Source organism: Berghia stephanieae, chromosome 14, assembly GCF_034508935.2.
Source record: "Berghia stephanieae isolate SIO BIC M18660-M18661 chromosome 14, UCSD_Bste_1.3, whole genome shotgun sequence".
NCBI lineage: Eukaryota > Metazoa > Mollusca > Gastropoda > Nudibranchia > Aeolidiidae > Berghia > Berghia stephanieae.
Window position 1 is genome coordinate 3,686,489 of NC_088373.1, and position 10,359 is coordinate 3,696,847.

The following is a 10,359-nucleotide window of genomic DNA, read 5'->3' on the forward strand; positions in this document are numbered from 1 at the left end:
TGTAAAACAGATATCAGTGGGAAATAAACCTGGGACTAAAGGGAGGTGGATACCATTGGGAGTTGAAGCCGGATTTGGAGTTGGGTACCAGAGGAGAGAAACCTGACACTATAGAGGTGGCGCCAGTGGGAGTGAACCTGGGACTATGTAAACAGGATATCAGTGGGAAATAACCTGGACTAAAGGGAATTCTAAAGGAAGCGATAAGTTGGGAGAATTTAAACCGTGGGGATAACTGATGAAAGTATATGGATACCAAAGGAAGGAAATGAAGTGAAGCCGTGAAGATGCACCAGAGGAGATGACTGACCTAGGGCCAGGGGGAGTGAACCTGGGACTATGTAAACAGATATCAGTGGAAATAAACCTGGGACTAAAGGGAGGTGATACCATTGGAGTTGAAGCCGATTTGGGAGTTGGGTACCAAGGAGAGAGAACCTGACACTATAGGAGTGGGCGCCATGGGGAGTTAACCTGGACTCTGTAAACAGGATATCAGTAGGAAATAAACCTGGGACTAAAGGGAATGGATACCTTGAGTTGAAGCCGGATATGAGAGTTTGGTACCAGAGAAATGAACCTGACACTATAGAGGTGGGCGCCATGGGAGTGAACCTGGGACATGTAAAAGTATCCATGGAATTCACCCTGCACTGGGCCCACTCCATATAGTGTACAGGATTCATTCATCTCTCTGGGTACCAAACTCTCAATATCCGGATCAACTGTTCAGATAGGATAATCATCACCATTAGTTACCAGGTTTAAGTTGTACCAGCAGATGACTACATGCCATGGAGTGAACTGACAGTAAAATCCCAGGTTCACTCCTCACTGGCGCCCACCTCCTATAGTGTCAGGTTCATCTCCTCTGGTACCAAACTCTCATATCCGGCTTCAACTTTCAATGGTATCCATCTCCCTTTAGTCCCAGGTTTATTTCCCAATGATATCCTTTTACAAGTCCCAGGTTCACTCCCCACTGGCGCCCACCTCTATAGTGTCAGGTTCATTCTCCTCTGGTACCAAACTCCCATATCCGGCTTCAACTTTCGATGTATCCATCTCCCTTTAGTCCCAGGTTTATTTCCCAACTGATATCCTTTTTACAGTCCAGTTACTCCCACGGTTGAAATCCCTACCCAGTCACTCCCACTGGCCACCTCTAAGTGCAGTCATTCCCTGGACACCGTTCCTTCAAGGATCATCTCCCGCCATTATCCAGATATCCTTTCACGTCCGTAACCCTGGGCTTCCACTCCAACCCCCACTTGCAACTCATAACTTTGCCGGATATTGTCGGGTTTCGGCGGGTTTCGGCGGGTTTCGTAATAAAGCACTAATTCTTTTTTACGAAACCCGCCGAAACCGGCCGATAACCTTAGTCTCAGGTTCACTCCCGACTGGTGTACACTTCCCTGAGTTCTAGGTTCACTCCCCACTGCCACCTACTTCCCATAACTTTGTCGGGATTCGTCGGGTTTCGTCGGGTTTCGGCGGGTTTCGGCGGGTTTCGGCGGGTTTCGCAGGGTTTCGGCGGGTTTCGGCGGGTTTCGTAAAAAAGACACACCCCCGTTCGGAGCCGTCCTGAAGGTCATCTAAAACCCTCCATAGACGCCGACATCCGCTGGAAGCGGGACGGATGACCTATCGCTGTGACCCGATCCCTGCGTTTATCGCAGATGATTTTTGCCCACATACGGGCAGATATTTTTTTGAGCGATCGGCGATCGGGGGCGTGGCAGTATAAAAAAGTGGACAATTTTTTTAACAACAAGATATGAAGTGAATAGAAAAGTGCCAGAAGACAATAGAGAATAAAAAATTTTTTCGCGGCGGTGGTGGGGTTTGAACCTGCGACCTTATTGGTACGACAACTCCGCCTGGCAGGTGAGAGCGTGGCTCTACCGTGTGAGAATAAAAAAATTTTTCTCTATTGTCTTCTGGCACTTTTCTATTCACTTCATATCTTGTTGTTACCAACATAAGTGCCTGCTCCACTCACTTTTCTGAATTAAAAATTCACCCCATACACCGGAGCATACTCAATGTCTCAATCGTTTCTATGTTATATGTTTGTGTTGAGAATATTGGCTATTAAGCTTAACTGCTGGTCAAAATTATTCGCGATGGTGGTGTACGAACGAATCGGCGGTCTCAAGAAGTGGGTGAGAGAGGGATCTAGTAATGACTTTGAGTTTGAAACGGATATTTTTGTGTTCGTGGATAGCTCACACGGTAGAGCCACGCTCTCACCTGCCAGGCGGAGTTGTCGTACCAATAAGGTCGCAGGTTCAAACCCCACCACCGCCGCGAAAAAAAAAATTTTTATTCTCTATTGTCTTCTGGCAATTTTCTATTCACTTCATATCTTGTTGTTATCAACATAAGTGCCTGCTCCACTCACTTTTCTGAATTAAAAATTCACCCCATACACCGGAGCATACTCAATGTCTCAATCGTTTCTATGTTATATGTTTGTGTTGAGAATATTGGCTATTAAGCTTAACTGCTGGTCAAAATTATTCGCGATGGTGGTGTACGAACGAATCGGCGGTCTCAAGAAGTGGGTGAGAGAGGGATCTAGTAATGACTTTGAGTTTGAAACGAATATTTTTGTGTTCGTGGATAGCTCACACGGTAGAGCCACGCTCTCACCTGCCAGGCGGAGTTGTCGTACCAATAAGGTCGCAGGTTCAAACCCCACCACCGCCGCGAAAAAATTTTTTATTCTCTATTGTCTTCTGGCACTTTTCTATTCACTTCATATCTTGTTGTTACCAACATAAGTGCCTGCTCCACTCACTTTTCTGAATTAAAAATTCACCCCATACACCGGAGCATACTCAATGTCTCAATCGTTTCTATGTTATATGTTTGTGTTGAGAATATTGGCTATTAAGCTTAACTGCTGGTCAAAATTATTCGCGATGGTGGTGTACGAACGAATCGGCGGTCTCAAGAAGTGGGTGAGAGAGGGATCTAGTAATGACTTTGAGTTTGAAACGAATATTTTTGTGTTCGTGGATAGCTCACACGGTAGAGCCACGCTCTCACCTGCCAGGCGGAGTTGTCGTACCAATAAGGTCGCAGGTTCGAACCCCACCACCGCCGCGAAAAAAATTTTTATTCTCTATTGTCTTCTGGCACTTTTCTATTCACTTCATATCTTGTTGTTACCAACATAAGTGCCTGCTCCACTCACTTTTCTGGACAATTTTTTTCGGATTTTCGCTGTTTTCACGTCGGATTCGTGATCAGAGTCAAATTTACAATAGGTTTGATACTAAGAACTGTGTGTTTACTCCAAAAATTGGTGAAATTAGAAATAAATTTTAATTAATAGTGAGGCTATGTGGCCGACAGAACCGATCCCAGTTACTGTCTGTTATTCTATCTTTCGTCTTGCGCACAATAGTGATTACTTCTCACTAAATTATATCAATTAGACTGTTGAAGGAACGAAATTGACATCATTCCACTCTTTGTTATTGTATTAAGGCAGTCATTTTGGTAATTAGTTCTCACTAAATTATATCAATCAGACTTTTAACGTTCAAGGTTACTCGTAGTTTTGTATGACGGTACGTTATTTCCGACTGGTGGATGTTGTGAGCATTTTACCTAAACTCATAGCATCAATAACCGTCCAAGATATTCGCATCATATGTAGCAATAGCTATAATAATCTAACATGTCGAGAGAGAGAGAGAGAGAGAGAGAGAGAGAGAGAGAGAGAGAGAGAGAGAGAGAAAGAGAAAGAGAGAAAAATTTATTTGCGCTATATATACCGCTATATTCAATAAAGGTGCTCAAATCACTTTATAAGGGTCTTTGGCCAACATAAAAACATGCTAGACGAGACATGACTGTTAAGCGATATTGCAATTGTTTCCCGACAGAGACGACGCTGTAAACAGCGAGGTACTCATTTTAACAGTGAACAAGGTGAGAGAATGCGAGTAAAGAGCCTTTTCCAAGGACTCAATTATGCGCCACTCAGAGCGGGACTCGAATCCAGTACCGTCCGATCCAAAGGCGAGTGTCATTTCACAAGATCACTCGCATAGCCGCACAAAAAAGTGATGAGAGAATAGATTCATATGTATTAAAGGAGGAGAGAGCGGATGGAGTGAGTAAAGTTCTTGGATATTTATAGAAGGAACCAAATTGACGTCACTCATCTCATTGTTATTGTTTTTAGACACCCATTTTTATGATTAGTTCTCATTAAAATATATCAGACTATAACGTTCAAGGTTCCATGTAGATCTTTGGGCTGGAGTGGTATTTCTGGCTGGCGGACTTTGTGAGTATTTTAATTTAACACAGAGCATCAATAGAAGGAATGAATTTGACGTTAGTCAACCTGTTGTTATTGCTTTTAGACAGCATTTTATAATTAACTTATCACTAAGTTATATCAATCAGACAATGAACGTTCGCGTTTGCAGTTTTGTGTGTTAATATGTTATACCCCGATGGAGATGTCGTGAGTATTTTTCCAATACGCATAACATCCATACATTTGCAATCCGATTTAAGTTTAAAAGCAACGTAGACCTCGGAAATTTTTCCATTTTGTGGACAATAAAGATTTGTTATTTATCGTCATTATATTATTATTATTATTATTATTATTATTATATTATTATTATTATTATTATTATTATTATTATTATTATTATTATTATTATTATTATTATTATTATTATTATTATTATTATTATTATTATTATTATTATTATTATTATTATTATTATTATTATTATTATTATTTATAAAACAAATCGACAGTGTTCCCGTGGCAGGTTAAACGGGTACTCCTCGGGACTACTCGCATTCGCAACCCCCCCCCCCCCCCCCCACCACCACCACCACCACACACACGCACACAGCTCTTTTCTCTTTTTTTTTTTTTTTTTTTGGGGGGGGGGCGTTGTTTGTAGATTATAATTCAAGGTTACAATGCCCACCCCTGTCATCACGTAGTCAGGGCTTTTTGGCGTCTGCCAATCCCAAATGTCTGTGTCAAGGTCGACCGTCATGTCGCGTCAACGGGTGAGGAGGAAAAAAAAAAAAAGAACTGGCATATTATTATATCATTACATTGAAAATTATGAAAACTATTTTTTTTTTGTATGAAATCCTTTATAAGTTTTACGATGAACAAGAACGAAACTTTTGCCATCTACCTCTTCCTGGCGCAACATTTATAAAAATATTATTTTAAAAAAATAATAACATAGCATTTATTTGGCGCAATATCCACGTGCTCAAAGCGCTTTACAAGGGGTCCCAAGGCAACAGCAATATTAGACTTGAAAGACGAGACATGACGCCTGTCAGGCGATGTGACATTTTTTCCCAACAAAGACAACGAACGGCCATGTTCTCATTTTACACCTGAGTACGGTGAGAGAATGTGAGTAAAGAGCCTTTTCCAAGGACTCAACTCTGCGCCATTCGGAGCGGGTCTCGAAACCTGAACCTTCCGATCCGAAAGCGAGAGTCATACCACTTGATCCATCACAAAACAGGGAGGGGCACTTTTCTGTCGGCCACATAGCCTCAATATTAATTAAAATTTATTTCTAATTTCATCAATTTTTGGAGTAAAAACATAGTACTTGGTATCAAACCTATTGTAAATTCGACGCTGATCACGAATCTGACGTCAAAACAGCGAAAATCCGAAAAAAATTGTCCAATTTTTTATACTGCCACGCCCCCGATCGCCGATCGCCTCGAAAAATATTAAGCAAAGCGGGCTTTGCGGGCGATCGACCGTACCTAGGTTTATCGGCCAGGTATTTGGCCACACACATTGCGTTTTCACCCCGGTTTGCCTGATCGTGGTTCGGACGCCTATCAAAACCGTGCGTGTATGGAGCCTTTAAAAGGCTCCATACACGCACGGTTTTGATCCTGGTTCAGACCCCGATCAGGCAAACCGGGGTGAAAACGCAATGTGTGTGGCCAAATACCTGGCCGATAAACAGAGGGATGGTCGATCGCTCGCAAAGCCCGCCTTGCTTAATATTTGTCGAGGCGATCGGCGATCGGGGGCGTGGCAGTATAAAAAATAGGACAATTTTTTTCGGATTTTCGCTGTTTTGACGTCAGATTCGTGATCAGCGTCGAATTTACAATAGGTTTGATACCAAGAACTATGTTTTTACTGCAAAAAATGATGAAATCAGAAATAAAATTTGATTAATATTGAGGCTATGAGGCCGACAGAACAGTGCCCCTCCCTGTTTTGTGGTATGACTCGCTTCCAGATCGGAAGGTTCAGGTTTCGAGACCCGCTCTGAGTGGCGCAGAGTTGAGTCCTTGGAAAATGCTCTTTACTCACATTTTCTCACCGTACTCAGGTGTAAAATGAGTACATGGTCATTCGTTGTCTTTGTTAGGAAAAAATGCCACATCGCCTGACAGGCGTCATGTCTCGTCTTTCAAGTTTAATATTGCTGTTGCCTTCGGACCCCTTGTAAAGCGCTTTGAGCACGTGGATATTGCGCCAAATAAATGCTGTGTTATTATTTTTTTTAAATAATATTTTTATAAATGTTGCGCCGGGAAGAGGTAGATGGCAAAAGTTTCGTTCTTTCGTAAGGGATTTCATACAAAATAAAAAAATAGTTTTCATAATTTTCAATGTAATGATATAATAATATGCCAGTTCTTTTTTTTTTTCTCCTCACCCGTTGACGAGACATGACGGTCGACCTTGACACAGACATTTGGGATTGGCAGATGCCAAAAAGCCTTGACTACGTGATGACAGTGGTGGGCATTGTATCCCTGGATTATAATCTACAAACAGCCCCCCCCCCCCCCCCAAAAAAAAAAAGAGCTGTGTGCGTGTGTGTGGTGGTGGTGGGGGGGGGGGAGTGCGAATGCGAGTAGTCCCGAGGAGAACCCGTTTAAACTGCCACGGGAACACTGTCGATTCGTTTTATAAATAATAATAATAATAATAATAATAATAATAATAATAATAATAATAATAATAATAATAATAATAATAATAATAATAATAATAATAATAATAATAATAATAATAATAATAATAATAATAATAATAATAATAATATGACGATAAATAACAAATCTTTATTGTCCACAAAATGGAAAAATTTCCGAGGTCTACGTTGCTTTTAAACTTAAATCGGATTGCAAACGTATTGATGTTATGCGTATTGGAAAAATACTCACGACATCTCCATCGGGGTATAACATATTAACACACAAAACTGCAAACTCGAACGTTCATTGTCTGATTGATATAACTTAGTGATAAGTTAATTATAAAATGCTGTCTAAAAGCAACAACAACGGGTTGACTAACGTCAAATTCATTCCTTCTATTGATGCTCTGTGTTAAATTAAAATACTCACAAAGTCCGCCAGCCAGAAATATCACTCCAGCCCAAAATCTACATTGAACCTTGAACGTTATAGTCTGATATATTTTAATGAGAACTAATCATAAAAATGGGTGTCTAAAAACAGCAGGCACTTATGTTGGTAACAACAAGATATGAAGTGAGTAGAAAAGTGCCAGAAGACAATAGAGAATAAACATTTTCGCGGCAGTGGTGGGGTTTGAACCTGCGACCTTATTGGTACGACAACTCCGCCTGGCAGGTGAGAGCGTGGCTCTACCGTGTGAGCTATCCACGAACACAAAAATATTCGTTTCAAACCCAAAGTCATTTCTAGATCCCTCTCTCACCCACTTCTTGAGACCGCCGATTCGTTCACCACCATCGCGAAGTAATTTTGACCAGCAGTTAAGCTTAATAGCCAATATTCTCATCACAAACATATAACATAGAAACGATTGAGACATTGAGTATGCTCCGATGTATGGGGTGAATTTTTTAATTCAGAAAAGTGAGTGGAGCAGGCACTTATGTTGGTAACAACAAGATATGAAGTGAGTAGAAAAGTGCCAGAAGACAATAGAGAATAAACATTTTCGCGGCGGTGGTGGGGTTTGAACCTGCGACCTTATTGGTACGACAACTCCGCCTGGCAGGTGAGAGCGTGGCTCTACCGTGTGAGCTATCCACGAACACAAAAATATTCGTTTCAAACCCAAAGTCATTTCTAGATCCCTCTCTCACCCACTTCTTGAGACCGCCGATTCGTTCACCACCATCGCGAAGTAATTTTGACCAGCAGTTAAGCTTAATAGCCAATATTCTCATCACAAACATATAACATAGAAACGATTGAGACATTGAGTATGCTCCGGTGTATGGGGTGAATTTTTTAATTCAGAAAAGTGAGTGGAGCAGGCACTTATGTTGGTAACAACAAGATATGAAGTGAGTAGAAAAGTGCCAGAAGACAATAGAGAATAAACATTTTCGCGGCGGTGGTGGGGTTTGAACCTGCGACCTTATTGGTACGACAACTCCGCCTGGCAGGTGAGAGCGTGGCTCTACCGTGTGAGCTATCCACGAACACAAAAATATTCGTTTCAAACCCAAAGTCATTTCTAGATCCCTCTCTCACCCACTTCTTGAGACCGCCGATTCGTTCACCACCATCGCGAAGTAATTTTGACCAGCAGTTAAGCTTAATAGCCAATATTCTCATCACAAACATATAACATAGAAACGATTGAGACATTGAGTATGCTCCGGTGTATGGGGTGAATTTTTTAATTCAGAAAAGTGAGTGGAGCAGGCACTTATGTTGGTAACAACAAGATATGAAGTGAGTAGAAAAGTGCCAGAAGACAATAGAGAATAAACATTTTCGCGGCGGTGGTGGGGTTTGAACCTGCGACCTTATTGGTACGACAACTCCGCCTGGCAGGTGAGAGCGTGGCTCTACCGTGTGAGCTATCCACGAACACAAAAATATTCGTTTCAAACCCAAAGTCATTTCTAGATCCCTCTCTCACCCACTTCTTGAGACCGCCGATTCGTTCACCACCATCGCGAAGTAATTTTGACCAGCAGTTAAGCTTAATAGCCAATATTCTCATCACAAACATATAACATAGAAACGATTGAGACATTGAGTATGCTCCGGTGTATGGGGTGAATTTTTTAATTCAGAAAAGTGAGTGGAGCAGGCACTTATGTTGGTAACAACAAGATATGAAGTGAGTAGAAAAGTGCCAGAAGACAATAGAGAATAAACATTTTCGCGGCGGTGGTGGGGTTTGAACCTGCGACCTTATTGGTACGACAACTCCGCCTGGCAGGTGAGAGCGTGGCTCTACCGTGTGAGCTATCCACGAACACAAAAATATTCGTTTCAAACCAAAGTCATTTCTAGATCCCTCTCTCACCCACTTCTTGAGACCGCCGATTCGTTCACCACCATCGCGAAGTAATTTTGACCAGCAGTTAAGCTTAATAGCCAATATTCTCATCACAAACATATAACATAGAAACGATTGAGACATTGAGTATGCTCCGGTGTATGGGGTGAATTTTTTAATTCAGAAAAGTGAGTGGAGTAGGCACTTATGTTGGTAACAACAAGATATGAAGTGAGTAGAAAAGTGCCAGAAGACAATAGAGAATAAACATTTTCGCGGCGGTGGTGGGGTTTGAACCTGCGACCTTATTGGTACGACAACTCCGCCTGGCAGGTGAGAGCGTGGCTCTACCGTGTGAGCTATCCACGAACACAAAAATATTCGTTTCAAACCCAAAGTCATTTCTAGATCCCTCTCTCACCCACTTCTTGAGACCGCCGATTCGTTCACCACCATCGCGAAGTAGAGGGATCTAGAAATGACTTTGGGTTTGAAACGAATATTTTTGTGTTCGTGGATGGCTCACACGGTAGAGCCACGCTCTCACCTGCCAGGCGGAGTTGTCGTACCAATAAGGTCGCAGGTTCAAACCCCACCACCGCCGCGAAAATGTTTATTCTCTATTGTCTTCTGGCACTTTTCTACTCACTTCATATCTTGTTGTTACCAACATAAATGCCTGCTCCACTCACTTTTCTGAATTAAAAAATTCACCCCATACACCGGAGCATACTCAATGTCTCAATCGTTTCTATGTTATATGTTTGTGATGAGAATATTGGCTATTAAGCTTAACTGCTGGTCAAAATTACTTCGCGATGGTGGTGAACGAATCGGCGGTCTCAAGAAGTGGGTGAGAGAGGGATCTAGAAATGACTTTGGGTTTGAAACGAATATTTTTGTGTTCGTGGATAGCTCACACGGTAGAGCCACGCTCTCACCTGCCAGGCGGAGTTGTCGTACCAATAAGGTCGCAGGTTCAAAACCCACCACCGCCGCGAAAATGTTTATTCTCTATTGTCTTCTGGCACTTTTCTACTCACTTCATATCTTGTTGTTACCAACATAAG